The following is a 19,201-nucleotide window of genomic DNA, read 5'->3' as shown; positions in this document are numbered from 1 at the left end:
TGAAATCTTTTGAGTAGCCTCAGAACCATTGTGTTTCACAATATGAATTTACAGATGCTGTAATTACTTAACAACTAGTAATTCCCATTGAAGACAATGATACTTGCATCATGCAAATAAACACACAGGACAGATGTGCTCTATGTAATTAAGAAAGCAAACAATATTGTGATAGTAAACCCCAAACTAGTGCTGACAACTCTTCATCTCTTCTGATTCTCTTAAAGGTAAAGGGACCCCTGATCATTAGGCCCAGTCGCAGACAACTCTGGGGTTGCGGCGCTCATCTCGCTTTACTGGCCGAGGGAGCCAGTGTGCAGCTTCCGGGTCATGTGGCCAGCAAGACTAAGCCACTTCTGGCGAACCAGAGCAGCGCAGTGTTTAATCCCCCCTTCCCCAGTTGATTTATGACATTTGTGGGTTATCAACACATCAGCTAAGATTTTAGTCTAAAATGTGGCTGTTTCAGCAGGAAGATCTCAGGAAATTTAGGAACATTATAGGCATATAAAGGATAATGTGTCTTGGAAAGCAAAAGCTTTAAAGAAAACAGATATGCTTGTTAGGATTATAAAGTCATGCTGAAAACTCATTTTTAAAAGCTTAGAACAGTATTAAATTTTCTAGGGTATACCATGGTCAGGAAAGCATTGTAATGGATACAATGAAAACAGAAACTCTGGAATGTGTGTGCTGTGTTAATATAGCAAAACTGTCCTGTTCCTAATCATGAGAATCACACAAGATATATGAATTGTACCTTCACATGCCAGAAATTTCTGCCCCCAAATATGAAAGGTTTGCTCAGAAAAGCCATTAAGGAATATCCAAATATTTCTGTAGTATTAGACTGCTTTTGACAGGCAGCTTCAATTATCATGTAAGCTGGTAGCAGTAGAAATGCAATATCTGAAAAAATATTTTTTGAAAACCCCAACACTAACCAGATAATATGCACCTGCCATACATAGCCCAACACATAATTCCTCAGCTCCTTACATCTGGCAAATATTAATATGGAATGTCTACCATCCTACACACAGCTAATTTATGTAATGCCTAGTGACTATATAGCTGTGTCACGATGCAAAACTCCCATAACTTTCCAAAATGTGTAGGTTTCCAATCTTATAAATCTTATAAATTCTCTTAACAAATAACAACGAACAAAGGTCACTGCCTCATCTCCTCAATATCCCCACACGTGAAGTTTATTTTCAGACATTTATGTGTTTAGAAGGAACGTCTGAAGGGGTAATATACGTGCATTCTTCTGGTTGTACTTAGAAGACTCCATGTCATCTAAGCTGAACACACATCTCAGTGCACTAAGGTCTGTGAGATACCCATACATGGGGATATAGGAGACAGAGCAAGCATCTGTACCCCACTCTCTTGACACAGTTGTAGCACTCATGTTAGGCATAGGCAAACTGAGCCCTCCAGACGTTTTGGGACTACAACTCCCATCATCCCTGACCACTGGTCCTGATGGCTAGGGATGATGGGAGTTGTAGTCCCAAAAAAACGTCTGGAGGGCCTAGTTTGCCTATACCTGCCTCATGTGTCCAGGCAAATGCCTGAAGAGGGCTTGAAGGACTGAGACTAGGAAGAAGCAAGTTCAAACTATAAAAATTGGGGGCTTCTCTCTCAGTGCCACATTTCACATGTCATGCAGCTAACCCATAATTTAGTGCAACCTGAGCAAACAGGAATGAGTTTGGAACCGTGGTTCACCACTGTTGTGTCGTCCAGACTGCCAAGCAATGGTAAACACTAACTGGTTAGTTTTAAACAAACTGACTTGGAACTATAGTTTCTGAAGCAATAAACTTCTTTAAACTAACAGTTCCGGGTCCAGATGGTACAGCAAGCTGTTCTTAATAAAAAGCTAAAGTTTCTAACTTTTCTTGGCTGCACAGGCGAAGGAGAAGGCTGTGGGTCTGAGGCTCACTACAGCTTGGTCATGAGGCACAAAACTATGGTTTGGTATTGTACGCAAACAAAGTTACTGTATTCTGTCACACAGGGCTAGAATGCTGCCCTGAACCTCTTGGAGGCAGGAAATGATAAAACTGTAATAAATTAGATTTTATTTCTTAAACAGACTCAAAAGATACATTTGGCTAAGCAAATTTCATGTAAAAAAGTATTCCTGCATTATCTGCTATCAAAAGAGTCAAGAAAACTGAAAATATCATTGGAATTATGTTATGTAAGTAAATAGCTCCACTGTGTTAAAATGAAGGTACATTTTTCTATCTTCTCGCTGCACACCTGATCATGCCTAAATAATGCATGAATGTTTACAAATATGTAAAATAATTTGCAATTTGAATACTACACTCAAATAATGTTCATTCAAAATCACTTTTAAGATGCTTTCCCATTGCCAGCTCCAGTTCTAATTGAAACATGGCAAATAAAACACCTTAAATACCATTTTGTTTCACTCTAAAAGAACCAAGAAATCAAATGCAGCACGTTCTTCTAAGAAAATATGTCACACTTTCATTTCTTAACAGCTTCTACTCATACTTCACGCTATAATTTTCTCCATATGGAATGGATTAATACAGGAATCCTGAAACTAATTTGGCTCTGCTGTAAATCTAAGCTCATTATCTTGAAACTCTCAGTACAATTCTTAAACCCTCTATTGACACAAACCTTACTAAAGTATGTGGGAGTTATGGAGGCCATTAAACCCTCTTAATATTGCTAGCAAATGATAAGTGTCTTTTATTCTGGTTGATCTTCATTACATCATGTACTTGTTAAATGCAAAGCAGTTGTTTCTATTCATCAAGTTTGTTGTCCATTCATACAAAAGTTTTTAAAATGGGATTTCTAGTCGAACATTAGTGTGCATCTCAAAAAACCAGACACAATGTGTTAACTAAAACCTGAGAAAATAAAATAGTTTTCTGAGCTGCTTTGGAACTGCTATTGTTACGGTATGCATTGCTTTGTGCTGTATTGTCCATTTTATTGAATTTGTATGTAGCCATTTTACTGCATTTTTAATTAAATGTTTTTATATAAAATAAACATTAGTGTGTATCCTCATATTTATAGAGTCACCACTAGCAGAAAATGAAACTTCTAAGTGCAAAGGAGAGCTTTAGTTTGCTCAACCAGCAGTTAGCTAAACTGAGGCAGCACCAAGGAATACATAGACCCAGCTATTGGGGGGGGGGGCGCTGCAGAGGGAGAGAGGGGAAGTCCCAGTTGTGTGAGCAGATGTCTACTTAAGCAGTGTTTATACAACCAATGTCTCTTCTTTAAGAGGCCTTTTGCATAATCATGCAGACAGCTTTCTCATTAAAATGTAAAGACAATGAATTTCCCGCTCCTCTGTTTTGTTACTGAGGTTACAATCTTAATACCTGAAATTTCCTAAAATTCCACTGAATCTAGCCATGAAATTTTCTTCTAAGTAAGCATGGCTTGGATTGAAAGTAAATTCAAGTGGGGCTTTACTCTCTGGTAAAGGAGAATAAGGTTGCAGAAGGAGAGGAAAACAATCTGCTTGCCTTCTGTAAGAAATGGCCTGTTTTTGTTGGACTGGAACAGTGAAGATTATGACTCAAGTATAGTGGATAAATTATAGTGTCAAGATATTAGATCTAATCTCCTGCTTATACCGCCCTTCGAATAAATCCACAGAAGTGATGAGTCCAGAACATTTTCACTAGCCTTTCTGTTCACATACCTGTATCAATCAATTTGGGGTCGGGGATAGGGAGGAGAAAAGGTGGTAACCCTTCTGAGCACAAGTCTTATCCACCCCGCAGCTGAGTGGCTATTTACAAGACAGTCTTCTATAGCTAGAAACAGATAAGAAAATTAAATGCCACACGTATTTAAGTATCAAAGAAGGGGGGAAAACCTGTTAGCGTATTTAATTTCATGCACCATTAATTCTCACACAGCAAATACACACATTCTTCACTGACAGCAAGCTACAGATCGTCAGCACTATCAGAGTTAATGCAAGTTAATGCTTTCAAAGTTTGAAAAAAACAACTGGCAGGCAGAGCTGTTTTCTAAGACACAATGAATGAGCAAAAGCTACTGAACTTTCCTTTCATACCAAGCTGCCTATATAGAAGCAGTGCTGTCTCTACACAAACAGTGTTTTCTCCCCAATCCTCAAGGGAATCCAAACTGCTGTTAAGCTTGCCTTGATGCTTTGGAAGGATACACACTTTGTGTCAATTATGTTAACTGAACATTGCTCTGTATATTATTTTTATGAATGTTGATTTATTACATCTGTTAAGACTTCCTCAACATAGCAAAAACTTCAGTCAATGAACATTTAGAAAACTCTGCTGAAAAAAGGAGAAAAGGAAAAGGGGAAAAAACAGTGAGATACAGTTAATTAATAGATGATGATGATGATGTAAATTAATTATTTGCAAAAGACCAAATTTTCACTGGCTGAAGGGGGACAAGGGAAGACTTACAAAAGCACCTGCAAGGAAAACAAATAGATAGCAGTCCAGTACAAATCTCTGCATGCAAACAGGTACTAGATTATGACCTTCTCCTGTGACCTAAATCCTCATTTTTAAAAATTGGTTTACATCTTGCAAACATGATCCTGGCGTTGCAAGGCGATGGGCAAAATGGAGGGCCACTATGATGGGCAGCAGGAAGCACCAATCCCCAGGAATCCATTAGAAATGGGCCTAAGCGTGACTTTAGTAATTATTATTATTTATTAATTAAATTTGTATACTGCCCTTCATCTGTAGATCTCAAGGCAGTTCTCAAGATAAAAACACAAAAAAACATTATAAAAAACAAGAACAATAGATGACACCCACTACAATAAAATAGCCCAACAAAAGGACAAAACAATTCGCTGAGCGTGCTTGTCTATACATAGACAATCTAATGCAAGCCCAGACAAGGCAGTTTTTGGCATTTTCCTTTTATTCACAAAAATGATTTATTTGTATTTTCTACATTAGCTGAACACACCCACTCCAGTATCTTACATTGAAGTTGTAGATAGCTCAGTTGGTTAGAGAGTGGTGCCGGTAATGTCAAGGTTGCAGGTTTGATCTCGGTATGGGACAGCTGCATGTTCCTCCATTGCAGGGAGCTGGACTAGAATGATTCTCAGGGTCCCTTCTAAATCTACAATTTATGAATCTATGATTCTAGGACATGCAAACTGTTCCTGTGATGTGAAGTTCTCGCCCAGGTAAACCTGGTCTTTCAAATGGATGCTTCTTAATTTTCCCTGTCAAGCTCTTGACAGTGTAACACTGTCAATGTGTGGTTTGTAGGAAGAAAAAGAGCCAGGAATAACAACAGGCAGATGAGAAAAGCACTGACAGAGTTTTCAGTAACAAGAAGTCAGAGGAGATTCAATCTGCAGTCAGAGCAGCTCACCACAAGGGGCAGCCAAGCACAGCTGCAAAGGTCACCTGCTGTGGCAATGGCAGCTCTTGACAGAGCTGGATAAATGTACCACCATGCTGATGCCAATCTCAGCTTCCATGTTCCCTTGATCTGAGTCAATAAAAACTTTCCTTAGGGGACACACTGTCATGTTCATCAACAGCGTTTCATCAAATGCGGGCGACAGCTATTTATGTCTACAGTTAGCAGCTTTAAAAACTGCAGTCAGATGAAGCTTTACAAGGGACTTTGAGATGTCTTGCCTGAAGGAAGAAAAGGAAGATCAATATGCGGAGCCTATTTCAGTACTTTTGAAATCCTCATTCTTTTTATTCTTGTTTTAGTGAGAGCTTAATGTCCAACAGTTTGACAAAAAGGCCAGTACAGCTGCTATTGCTTCTAAAGCAACAATACACTGATTTTCCTCAATTCAGGGTGCACCACAGTTTGAAGATAGGAAACATATTTATTTTATCCATTCTGTTTTTATACCACATAATAATAATATGAATGTATACATGCAGTGAACAAAATTTAAAACCAGTACAAAATAAAACAATCAAATCCATACATTAAAAATTTACCGGTAAATAAAATGCAGCATGCCCACATAAGATCACTGAAATACAATATGGACCACCACTTACTACCATATCTTAGTCCCCCACCCCACCCCAAATCACATATATTAATCTTAATGCAAATTCCCCAAAAAGAATTACAATAAAACAGGCAATAGATCGTTCACAATCATTTGTCATCTTGCATCTTATGTATTATTACAAAATACTGTAAGCCACCTTGAGGATTATTTGATTGAAAAGCAAGCAATAAAGCCTTTGAAATGAAGTGAATAAATTCTGGCTCATTATCCTGCTCAAAAGCAGTCACAGCTGCCACCACCAGGAAATAAAAGCAACTGATCATGGATGTAGAGCACTTCATACTGTACTTCCAGGCTGCTTCCTCTGCCTCTTTTGTTCTATGAGTTACTTTTTTTAAAAAAGTGAGGAAGTATAGTAATTCACATCCAAAAGCGCTTACTGTGAAAATTATATATATCATTGCACCAATACATCAGTGCCGAAGGAATTTCATCCTACTGTTCAATACATTATCAGATATGTGAGCCTTGTGGAAAGGTGTGTTTTTTTAACTTAAGTTTGGCTACTGTTCCGAGTTCTAAAAAGCAAGTAAAATAGTGCTCTAATTGCACCATATTCATAGCCTCTATGGCCAAACTTTCTGACATCTATTATATGCAGTGAGTGTGAACAAGGTAATGCAGTTTTTCCTCCCTGCTGAGGGCAGCCATCCCTCAGGGATAATTATCAGGGAGTGTGGGGGGGGGGGGTAAGGAGCAGGGCCACAGCTGATAGTAGGCAGGGCTCCCCTTCCCCACCTTCCCTTTCCCCCTTTTTGTATCTCCCTTTCCCCTTACACAATTACCCCGCTTCTTGCTACTCAGTTGAGTTAACAGGCGCATATGACTGGTGGTCTAAATGGTCTGAAACCAAAAGTTGTCATTTAAAAGACCAGGACAAGTAAGTGTTTATATTTAAAGCAAAACTATTCTATGTCTTGACCTTCTTATTCTAATGCTTCTTTAAATCCCCACAATTTTATTTACCGGTATTTTTTTCATAAAATTTATATGCCGCTTGATTGTACAAAAAAAACCCCCAAGAACCTCAAAGCAGTTTTATTTTATTTATAAGATCGTTTTAAATCCAGCCCTTCCTCTTGAAGGAGCCTAGGGTGGCAGAAATGATAAAAACAGCTAAAAACAGTTCAAATATTCTCAACCTGCAATCTCTGGGTTGCTTGAAACAGGAACTTTCAGCCATGCCGGGGAAGCACAAATGTTTTCAAATTTCGCCTGAAAGATAATAATGAGGGAAACAGATGCACCTCGCTGGGAGGACATTCCAGAAAAAGGGAATGGCCACTGAAAAGTCCTACCTTGGGTCACTGCCAACCAGGCCAGCCCCCTGCGAAGGCACTATCAATAAGGCCTCACCTGCCAATTATACGATCCAAGACTGCTGATTTTGGGGAAGGTGCTCTTTTAGGTAGCTGGGTTCCAAGCCATTTAGCACTTGTACGCTAGTACTAACACACCCTGAATTGGGCCCAGTGCATTGAACTTGCTTATTTCCCCCCACAATACAGTTCAAGCATATACAAGTGCCTTCTAAAGTTTAGAAACCTTTCCACATTTGTGAAATACCAGAAGAAACTATATGTATTATATGTTTCAGAACTTTGTTAATCTAAATTCTAAACATTCTTATTAACGTACCACATTTAACATGTGAAAAAAATGTTTTCAATTTTGACAGACATTTTTTTCCTACATCCAACGGGAAAATTCCATTTACAATGGAATGTTATTGCTTTTTGGAAACGAGAGCTCTTTGTCTTCATAAACATTTCCCTTAGTGATCCCATAGGCTTTTTTGCAATTTTCTAGATTCCTGGCATACATCCAGTGTAGCTGATCTATTTCTAAAATGATCAAAGTAGACTTCACCAAATGATAAGGTCAACTACTAGGTTTGTAAAGAAAATCTGTACTTCTGCCTTACATCTGAAAAAGCAAATTTAGTAGACTTGAAGCATGCCATCCACAGACAGTTAAGTGCTAGGCCCACTGCTTTTACCAACTGTTAACCTACAAGAAATCACTATCACAGTGCAAGGCAGAAAGTAGAATCTTCAAGACAAAGAACAATGGAATATCTATTTAATACATTTCCCCTCACCCTTCCTTCAGTAAGCCAAGGGAAACATAATGGTTCTTTTTCCACATTTTTTTTCAGCAGCAGCCCTGTGAAGTAGGTTAGGTTAAGGCAACTACTCATTCAGAAATAATAGCAAACATGGTGTCCTATTTCCCATGTCTATTTAAATTTCCAGAGAAAGCTTAGTGAGGCTCTTTGTTAGAGGTGGTGAAATATCTTCTCATCATACAGGCTTAATGAGGCTTAATGACATTTTAGATTACTATTATATGTTTTACATATCTATTTTTCCTCCACCCAGGGTCTTTCCAATGTGCCATTACTTCATGTAAAGCTCTCTGTTTTATCCCACCATAAGTCTACATTGTCTAGGATTTCTTTGCTGCTGGTGGTGGTGGTTGTTTCAAAGCTCCTTTTGGTATTGCTGTTGCTCTCGCTTCTCGCATCCTTCAAGTCTCTGTTTTCTCTATCCCTTGTGCACAGCAGTTCTCCACCTCGACAGTTTGTCATTTTGTCTGAACTGCCAAACTACGTATTATGATTTGTGCCTGCCCAGCATCCACATCTCAGGAACCCTTGGCTCTCCTAAGTAGCTGCCCCTTCTGGTGAACCATCAGAAAATTTTCCAAGGATTAGATAAAGAAGAATACAAAGTCTTCTTTTTCTTTTCTTCTCTGTTTTTCTTTTTGTTTAGATTAGTTTGTTTTGTGTGTGTAATGTATTAGGTAAAGTCTTAACAAAATATGTTTTTTTTAAAAAAAAAATAATCCAAGGATTAATTCCAGGTTCAATGACAGTTTAGAATTAGATCATTTTTGGTAGTTTTTCCTGAAAGCTACCTTTCCCCACTGGCCAACATTACGTGAACTGAACATGTGTTCTAAACACAAATTCTACATTACACAAATCAATATGGGAAAAGTTCCATGAAGTTTGAAGATTTGAGAACTTCCAGATAAAGTCAAACTAACATGGCGGCAGCAGTGGGGCAGAACTAAGTGCTTGTTAAAAGAAACAAACCCAATTAATTAGGTATACTTTACATTTCATTAAACTTCAGTTAACAAAAAAAAAAATCTATGCTCAATTTCTGTCTGGCTACTTTGATAAAACCTGATTGATCCTATAGTCTTTAAAAGGTAAAGGTACCCCTGCCCGTACGGGCCAGTCTTGACAGACTCTAGGGTTGTGCGCCCATCTCACTCAAAGAGGCCAAGGGCCAGCGCTGTCCGAAGACACTTCCGGGTCACGTGGCCAGCGTGACATCGCTGCTCTGGCGAGCCAGAGCCGCACACGGAAACACCGTTTACCTTCCCGCTAGTAAGCGGTCCCTATTTATCTACTTGCACCCAGGGGTGCTTTCGAACTGCTAGGTTGGCAGGAGCTGGGACCGAACAGCGGGAGCGCACCCCGCCGCAGGGATTTGAACCGCCGACCTTTCGATCGGCAAGCCCTAGGCACTGAGGCTTTAACCCACAGCGCCACCCGCGTCCCTCCTATAGTCTTTAGTAAGCAATATATTGGATGACTCTACAAATTTTCATGCTATGTCTAATTCTTGTTTCACAAAATAACAAGGGCAGAAGATTTGGGGAAATGAGTGAATGACAATGCCTAAGTATAGACTTCACAGCTCCTCTGCAAAGGTCCCCCCTTCCCATGTACTAACCTTAGGACCCATGTTTACCCCATAATATGCATTTCCAGCCTAAGTGTAAAGTTCAACTACACTAAAAATCATTTGTTTTTTTCCACCATCATCTTCAATGGGCAATACTGCACACCAAGAACTACGTTACCATACCGAACCAATTTATCTTTGTTAGTTATAATTTGTGGTAATAATACATACACCACAATTATATTTTAACCTCCATTGTTTTTCTTTTCAATGTATAGTCTTCAAGATGTACAACTCAAAGAGACATAGAAAGGGTAAATGGGAACAATAGAATGAATATCTAACACTGAAATTATCTATAAGTGATTACAATTTACCTGTCCAAAATTAACAGAACAGAATTTTCCACTTCACACACCTTTGGAAACAGGCCAGGCATCAAATATTCTTAGCCACACAAAGTAAATATTACACAAACCACATACACTTACATAAACATATAAAACACATGTGCAAACAAATATACATAGGGAGTATTTCTGAAACATCACGTTTACAACAGGAGCAAAATTAACAGCTCTACAAAACTTGCCGCCTAGCTGATGGAGCAGAACAAAACTGGAAATGAGCCAATAGTGAAAAGCCCTGATATTTTGTCTCCTTTATTCAGAAATTCTTACATGGTCCGGAATTGCTGGTTTCCTGACTGGATGACCAATAGGTTTCTACAGCAATTAATCTGAAAACAGATAGCTGAACAGACAATATGGAAAGAATTTTATAGTCCAAATATGAAATTTAGATTTATCGATACTGGTTCAGTTTAAGAGATTGTCCTGTTTTGAAATGTGTCAGTACTCATAATATAGAAACTTTTAAGAAAGCCTCTTCTTTCTTAGTATCTGTGTGTCTATCCATTTCCCCCCAATTCCAACATTCCATTGCCTTCAAATATGCTGAAAAATAATCCAAGATGGAACGTTACAGTCTTGATTGTAAACGGGTTAGAGCCAACAAGGGTTAGAAATAGTTTTGCTCCGCAACTCCAGTGGCGTCCCCGAGAGCATCCCTTTAACTTTATTTTGCTTATGTGTCGTGTGTATATATAATATGTGAAATCTGAAGTAGTGGGGGCAACACTGCAATTTGGCAAATCATGATTGCAGAGAAAGGGAACTGTATACCAAACAACAACACCCCCCCCCCACTCTGAAATACCAAGTTGTGATGAGTTTAGAAAGCCAGAAAGTAAGCTAGACCAAGCCTGCCAGTTGTGGCAGCAGCTTCACAGATCAATGGGGCAACAGGATAAAACAAACAAATACATTTCTTAGCCTTCAAGCCAGAATCTAGCTCTTGTGTTCTTGTTCAACTCTTGAGATTATAACTGTCCAAAATGGGGTACAGAAATGTGTAAGACTCCCCCCCCCACACACACACACCCTGGGTCATTTCATAATGTTTTATAGCATTTTTTTTTCTTCACTTGAATGAGAACCAACATCATGCCAGGATGCAACCTGACTTGCTCTTTATCTCCTCCCACTATAAACCAGTCCCCCCCCCTCCCATTTCTCTATCCTGGCTTTTGCCAACCATATGCCTGCCACATCTGGAAGATATCAAAGGTTGGTGAAGGGTGCTCTATGCATATAGCCTCAGGATTTTGGCTCAGATACCACTTTATAATTAGGGGGCAACCATGCTGATTCAACATACAGTAATTCCTCCAAGCCAAGGTACAAAATAACGTAGCATTACTTTGCCTTGTGCAACTGCATTTGTGCTATTACAAAAAAAGCATTTTACAAAACAAAGAAGTTTAGACTCAAGAAATGCAGCTAGCTTTTCATTCATAATTCTGGGCCTATTTTCCCCATGTGTTTGTAAGCACCACTTCTATTCCACTAGATGGCAGACCTCCCCATTAGATCAGGTAAATCTCAGCATCCTAATACAAAGAGTCTTAAGTCCGGAAGCAACATTATTTAAATTCTGAATTACACTTTCTGGAACTTTAAAATAGTGTTCAGTGGATCAAGAATAGAGAGCCCACTTCCCAACCCCAGAGCAAGGGTATACGTTGCTCAGCTTCATAAAGTAAGAGAGTCCTAACCTTACAAGAATAGTTACTAAAGATGTGGGAAATCACCCAAATTACTAAACTGATGTACTGGAGAAGAATATCAAATAATCAAAAAATAGGTTGGGAGAAACACATGCATTCTTTATTAACTTTCTGAATTAAAAAATCAACACTAATATAGCTCCTTTCCACCAGTATAATTTTTATGCTTTGCTCTCTTCTTTTACTATATTCACAGTTCTAATATTTTACAAGGCAAAGAAGGGGGGAAGGCAGCAATTAAACACTCACGATACCTGAACCTATGCATGCAGAAAACCAGAAATGGTTCCTAAGCCTTTAAAGCAAGCAAGGTGGGGAAAATAATATAGAGAACCTAAAAATATGCAAAGAGTTCAAGGTCTAGAATATTAACACACATTCATGGCAAATCTGTCTTTGAGGCCATCCCATACACCCATTGCTATCAAGCCAAGTTCAAGGTCTGGTTGTTCCATGACCAAAGAGAGGACTGTTACTTGGCAAGTATGTGAGACAGTAGAAGACAGTCATGACCTTTAAATGCCTCTTGAAAACATATGTTTACGCAAGCATTTCTAGATTTGTATTCTTAATGTTTCATTCTTTGTATACCACTCAGCTTTATCTGTGATATATAGGGGTTGTACCCAACAAACACATTGCTTGAGCAGAATGGTGTCCGCTCCCACAACAGAACTTCAGTTCCCCCTTCTCCCCCACCCTCAGATATGTTTTGGAGATCCACAGCATTGGTGGAAGTTATTCCACTTGCACAATGACTTTGTTAGATTCAACCCATAGTTTTGTTTTTACTTAATTATGAAATTTGAATGTTCTTGTTGGTACTTTTATATGAATTGATGCTGACATTTCTTTTTATTGTCTCTGATATAAACAGCTTAAAAATTATCATATAAAACAGCGTAATATTTTATTTTATTTATATGTTTATATATATATATATATAACCATGAAAACCATTTCCAAACAAATTTTCTAAGTTACAAGGCATCTGTTCTGGGCCTGTTAACACTGCTTGTGCCCAGGAAGAGAAAGCCATTTCTTAATTATTTCTAGTTCTGATCCATTTCACTTTTGGACATGTAAACTTCCTTTGCGCTCATCAAAGCTTTACAACACAAAGAAGAAGGTTGAAACTGCATGTTTACTACATCTCTTATGTGCAAAGGATACCAGGGTCTCTTGGCCTTAACTTTCCTTCCTTTCCTTCCTCATTCTCTGTTGCATGTGCACAATACAGATCCTATGCAGGAACCTACATCCTCCCAAGTCTTCCTGTGGTAATAAATTAAAAGCATTGTTCTGAAGAAACGCATCTATTAAATAAGCTACAAGTTAGGCAGCTGGTTCACTACAAGGGCCCTTCAGAGATAAGCATCCCAAAATTAAATCCCAAAGCATACACAAAAAACTATGTATCATCAGAAGTGTCTTTTAAATCTCTGAAAGCTCTCTCTATACATATAGCTTTCAGAGGTTTAAAAAGACAAGTACACCTCTGATTTTATATATATCTCTGTTAACTATGCTAGTTCAAATCCCTTTTCTAACAATACAGCTGTTGAACAAGAGACTGTCTTTATACCCATCCTCAAGGCCGAACTCGACATTGTGATAAGCACAGGCCTGCAGCCAAAGAATGAGAGTTGCACATCGAGTTTCCCCCTCTCCCACTGCTGTGATTAGCACAACTTGCCAGTGTCCTAATATCAAAGCATAATTTTCAGCAACAAAGTTTCACAGAACATCCCATGCCATTTTCACAATGTCTACTCTGGCCTTAAAACAGTAAAATAATGTGTTCCTCCTCAGAATCCCCATTTTTAAATAAATATTTCGAAGGTTTCAAGAATACACACTTTTAAAACTTCACTTTTGAACTCAGCATGGAAAAGATCAGGCTGTATTTGACCAAATAAAAGCACTATGGCATGGATTGCTGCCAGCACAACGGCACTTTATCTCTCCTCCTCCTCCTCCTCTCTCCACTTGCACTCCACTGCCCCCAGATCCGCTTCTCCTCTAGTTTGGAAGGAGGAAAGGTGGAAAACATTCCCTTGTGCAAGGAGAAATCCTCACGCTGACCTAGTGCTATGGTGCACACAACACAGAGTGTAAAGATTATGACAAACAGCAAAAAAATATAAAGAAGGACATTTCAATGGATCTTAAATGGATAAGGATAGCTAAACGGATATTATGCAGTCTATGATATTTTTAGGACAACCAAAGTCTCCAAGGAATTCTAGTCAATACTATCCTCTATAGCAGGCATGTCCAAAGTCTGTTTTCCTGGGGTAAAAACTAAAAAGTTCAACCCTAAAAAAAGCTCAACACCTTCAATCCTCAACAACTTTGGGGTAATAACATTAAACAAGGTCAACAACTTCAATCCTAACAAAAGGTCAACAACTTTGGTCGGCCCTCACAGCCCTTAATTTCATCAAATCTGGCCCTCTTTGAAAAAAGTTTGGACACCGCTGCCTATAGTGAGTAACATACAGAACAGAAGTTACCTGAAGCAACTTAATGCCCAAAGGCCATACATTATCCTCTCTGAGCATAAAAGGAACCCCAGCCTTCCACCTGGCGCCTCAGTCATCAGATCTCCCACCCACCCTCCCAGATGGGGGCTGGCTGCCACAGCACTCTTCCTAAGGCAATCTGTTTGGGGTAGTACCTATTTGACGTGTGTCATAGGGCTCAGAGCACCTGGGCATGCAACTAGAGACAAGTTGTAAAAGTACTTCCACCAAGCAACTTCTGACATAGGGGGCATACATTAAGAAAGGGCAGAACAGAATACTGGTTCTCAATAAAATAAAAGTACTACTTGGCTATCAACAAATGTACCATCTGGATTTCACCACATCTAATGTCTTACTTCCCTGGAATTTGTTGCGCAAATGTCATACTTTATTGCATTCCTTATCTAAGTCATGTGCAAGTGAAGGTGCATCTCCTATGCAATCTGAATGCATTTTACTTGTTATTCAGTTTCCTGTCTTTGGTGGGGAATCCAAGAAGAAAATACTTAGCACTAGGCTGCAAGCCAGGCAACCAACAGAAAGTTTTTATACTTTTGCCAAGATTTCTTGCTCTCTTTTTAAAATGAAAATCGTGACAATTATGTTGATGCCGTTTCTGAATTAGATGTGCCTCTAAAAGACAAGAGCCTATTTTGAGCTTCCAATACGCTATTTCACAAGCTCATTCACTTATTTTTTAAAAGGCAGCTTACATACCGATTTAAAGGCTAATGTTCTTGTCTGAAAACATTCGGAACCAGTCATCCTGCAGTGATTTTCAGGCAGTAATCTTGAAATGGCAATTGAATGAGAGATAGAAGGGATTCCATAGAGGAAGAAATCTATTCGTACTTTCAAAAATACTGTTATTGTTTCTTTGTCAGCTTCCTTGCTTTTGCAGTTACGCAATTAGACAGTTTGCTCTTCCAATCCTAAGAGTCAGGGTTAAACACGCACACACAATAAAACAAACAAAAAAGCTTCATTTAAGAATAAAACCCAGCAATCCCACACCACATTCTGCCCATTCCCATATCCTGTTAACTCTTTTCCTTTCCTGTAATAAGTACCACAGTGTGGTTTTTTTATGTAAGCGCAAGTAGGACATGAGAACAACAGCACTCTGCCCACCTGAAATTCCCAATAACTAGCATTCAGAGGCATAATGCCTCTGACAGTGGAGGTGGAATATCACTATCCACTAAAACCCCATGATCTCATTCCTGGTCAGATCCCATGATATGTGAAATTAATTTTTGTTGCCCCAACATGCATCACTTTACTTCTGTTTACACTGAATTGCCTTTGCAATTTTACTGCTTATTCACTCAGTTTGGAGAGATAATTTTGGAGCTCTTCACAATCTCTCTGTGTTTTAAGGACCAGGGACAATTCCATACCTTCAGCAAACTTAGCCACCTCACTGCTCATCCCTAACTCTAGATTGTTTATGAACAAGTTAGCAAGCACAGATCCCAATACCGATCCTTGGGGGACTCCACTGCCTTCGTATCTCCATTTGGAAAACTGTCACTTTACAGTGGTACCTCAGGTTACATACGCTTCAGGTTACATACTCCGCTAACCGAGAAATAGTGCTTCAGGTTAAGAACTTTGCTTCAGGTTGAGAACAGAAATCGTGCTCCGGCGGCGCGGCAGCAGCAGAAGGGCCCATTAACTAAAGTGGTGCTTCAGGTTAAGAACAGTTTCAGGTTAAGAACGGACCTCCGGAACGAATTAAGTACTTAACCCAAGATACCACTATATTTCTACCTGCTTCCTGCAACTTGCCGTTGTGCCAAAATCTTTCTGGTAAAATCTTTCTCAATAGCCATTTAATAGTAAAATTGGGAAATTGCTTCTTAAGACACTTAAAAAACTAGCATCTTTACAAAGGCAATTCTGGTTGACAATAAAAAAAAAGTATCTCATTCATTCAGTCTCCAGGATTTATGACTCGGACCATTCATCTCATCCTGGAAATGGTTGCAGATAAATTCTCCAATGCTCCAGGTGGTTTGTGGCTAATGGTGTGCAAGGAGTTAGAAGAAACACATTAATTAACTTTACAGGACCAGCAAAAATGGTGTTTGAATAAGAATATTATACAGAGAGCAATCCTATAAAACTGTTGTAACGAGCCCATAAAAGATTAATATAAAAGTGAATCGGGTTTTGTTTTAAATAACTTCATCTACTTCATCTACCTCACAATACATTATACATATATTCAGTCAGTTTCTAGAGATTTAGTTTTATACTGCCTCAGGGTTGGAACCTGTATTTTTACTTCTACAGTATTATATGAGCATAGATGGAACATAAGAGTAATTAATAATAGTTATTAGTTTGCATGACTCTAAAAACCAAGCACTGGCCAAATCATAAATGGATGCACATGGCATTACAAAAGTGGGCCTCACAACAAAATACTGTGTATGTGTGTGTATACAGCACTCAAAGCTCTTTGAGGCAGGAGACCACACAGCTTTGGAATGCCTCTCTGATTTTGCAGGTACACATAGGAACCCATCAAGGCCTGGCATGGGTCAGCTTTCAGATAACCAAATCTGTACCCTCAACCCTCTCACTTCTGAGAATCCTCTCTCCTTGAGGAGGGGTGGCTAAAAGCTCTTTAAGTACACTTAGGCAGGAATAACCAGCTGCACAAATATTAGATAGGGGACACCTGGGTTGCCCGTAGTACATGTGAAAAAGGTCTAGGGGTCTTAGTAGACCACAAGCTTAACATGAGTCAACAGTGTGATGCAGCAGCAGCAGCAGCAGCAGCAGCAGCAAAAAAGCTAATGTTCTTCTCGGCTGCATCAACAGAAGTATAATGTCCACATCACGGGAGGGCAACCAAGATGATAAAGGGTCTGGAAACCAAGCCTTACGAGGAATGGTTGAGGGAAATGTGTATGTTTAGCCTGGTAAAGAGAGACCGAGAGGAGGTATGATAGCCATCTTCAAATATCTAAAGGGCTGTCACATGGAAGATGGAGCAACCTTGTTTTCTCCTGTGCCAGAGGCTAGGATCTGAACAATATACCGTATTTTTTGCCCCATAGGATGCACCGCCCTATAGGACGCACCTAGTTTTTTTTGGGGGGGGGAATAAAGGGGAAAAAATTATTTCCCCCCCCCCAGGCACGGGGCTGGCGCGGGGGAAGCCCGAGCTTCCCCCGACCACAGGCCCCAGAACAGCCTGCTATCCGCAAGCCTAGGGAGCTGCGCCGGTCTCCCCAGGCTTGCGGACAGCTGTGCGAAGCCCGGGCGCGCTGAAGAGGCTTCGAAATGCAGGCAGCTCTGCGCAACCCTCCGGAGGCCGGCACGGCTTGACGCCAGGCTCCGGAGGGTCGCGCAGAGCTGTGTGGAGCCCGGGAGCGCAGGCAGCTCTGCTCGACCCTCCGGAGGCCGGCGCGGCTCGGCGCCGGGCTCCGGAGGGTCGCGCAGAGCTGCGCGGACCCCGGGAGGGCAGGCAGCTCTGCGCGACCTTCCGGAAGCTGGCGCGGTTTGGCGCCGGGCTCCGGAGGGTCGCGCAGAGCTGCGAGGAGCCTGGGAGCGCAGGCAGCTCTGCGCGACCCTTCGGAGGCCGGCGCGGTTTGGCCTCTCACTCTCCAGGCTTCAGCGAAAGCCTGTTTTCGCCCCATAGGATGCACCCACATTTCCCCTTCATTTTTGGAGGGGGAAAAGTGTGTCCTATAGGGCGAAAAATATGGTATTTTAATTTGCACATGAGAAAGAGCAACGAAGTTATCACTGCCATTTCTTTCCTTATCCATGCACCAGCACAAATGAAAACCCTGCCTCTTTTCCAAACTATCTGGTACAAACAGAGAGCTTGGAGCTGTGTCTTATCTAATTTGTGCTGATGCTTGGAGAATATTTGTGGGGTTTTTTAATGACAAGTGTTTCTCCGAATAGGTTTCTGCTGTTTATTGTGCGAACCACAGCACAATGACAGCTCAGGAAAGGTGAACTGTATGTACCTGTGTATCCTGCTCTCTCGACAACCAGGAACACTTGCCCCTGGAGAGCCGGCAAGTGGATTTTTAGTAGCTAATGATCACAAGACACATGGAGAAACTAATTCAATACCTTCAACATTAGAAGTTATCAACTAAATATCTGGGTTTATTTGCAGGTTTTTAAAAATTCTGCCATGTACAGATTGCAAAACTGCAGCAAAACTGTACTTTAAAAAAAAATCCTTATATTTAAAACAAAGTCTTGTTGCATCTTAAAGGCTAACAAAAGCCTAACAGTGGCATTAAGCTTTCACAAACAGAGCTTAACCTGCAACAATTGTCTTGTTTTTAATACAAGGCACTGGTCTTTTTTACTGCAACAGACTAACACAGCTGAATTGTTTTACTATTTATAACAGCATTTAAAAATAGTTAAACCATACAAACAGATTTATTTTTAACAAAAGTAAAATAAAATGTCTGAATGTTAGGTCAAAACTGAGCTAGTGGTCCTGGAGGGGCGAAAGGGAAAGACAAACGCAAATTTCAGCATTTATAAAATTGGCACTAGTTAGTCTCCCCCAACCTGCATTACAAATGGATTAAATCATTATATTCAGTACTTAAAGGTAAAGGGACCCCTGACGGTTAGGTCCAGTTGCGGACGACTTTGGGGTTGCAGCGCTCATCTCACTTTATTGGCCAAGGGAGCCAGCATACAGCATGACTAAGCCACTTCTGGCGAACCAGAGCAGCGCACGGAAACAGTGTTTACCTTCCCATCAGAGCGG

At 40.1% G+C, this 19,201-nt stretch overlaps 1 protein-coding gene and 1 long non-coding RNA gene across 4 annotated transcripts in view; one reads left to right on the top strand and one right to left on the bottom strand.

Annotated features, from left to right (window-relative positions):
- The window catches only part of NHSL1 (NHS like 1), a gene marked incomplete at its 5' end in the record, with an annotated part of 139,100 nt that overhangs the window by 103,402 nt on the left and 16,497 nt on the right, over positions 1 to 19,201 (bottom strand). The window lies entirely within an intron of this gene.
- On the top strand, positions 7,099 to 11,105 carry LOC310675089. Its single transcript, XR_014509938.1, has 2 exons — positions 7,099 to 9,301; positions 9,672 to 11,105. It is a non-coding gene; the product is annotated as an uncharacterized lncRNA (long non-coding RNA).

Source organism: Podarcis tiliguerta (genome assembly GCF_965153285.1).
Source record: "Podarcis tiliguerta genome assembly, chromosome: 3".
In the NCBI taxonomy this organism is placed as follows: Eukaryota; Metazoa; Chordata; class Lepidosauria; order Squamata; family Lacertidae; genus Podarcis; species Podarcis tiliguerta.
This window is presented reverse-complemented; position numbering and strand designations above follow the sequence as displayed.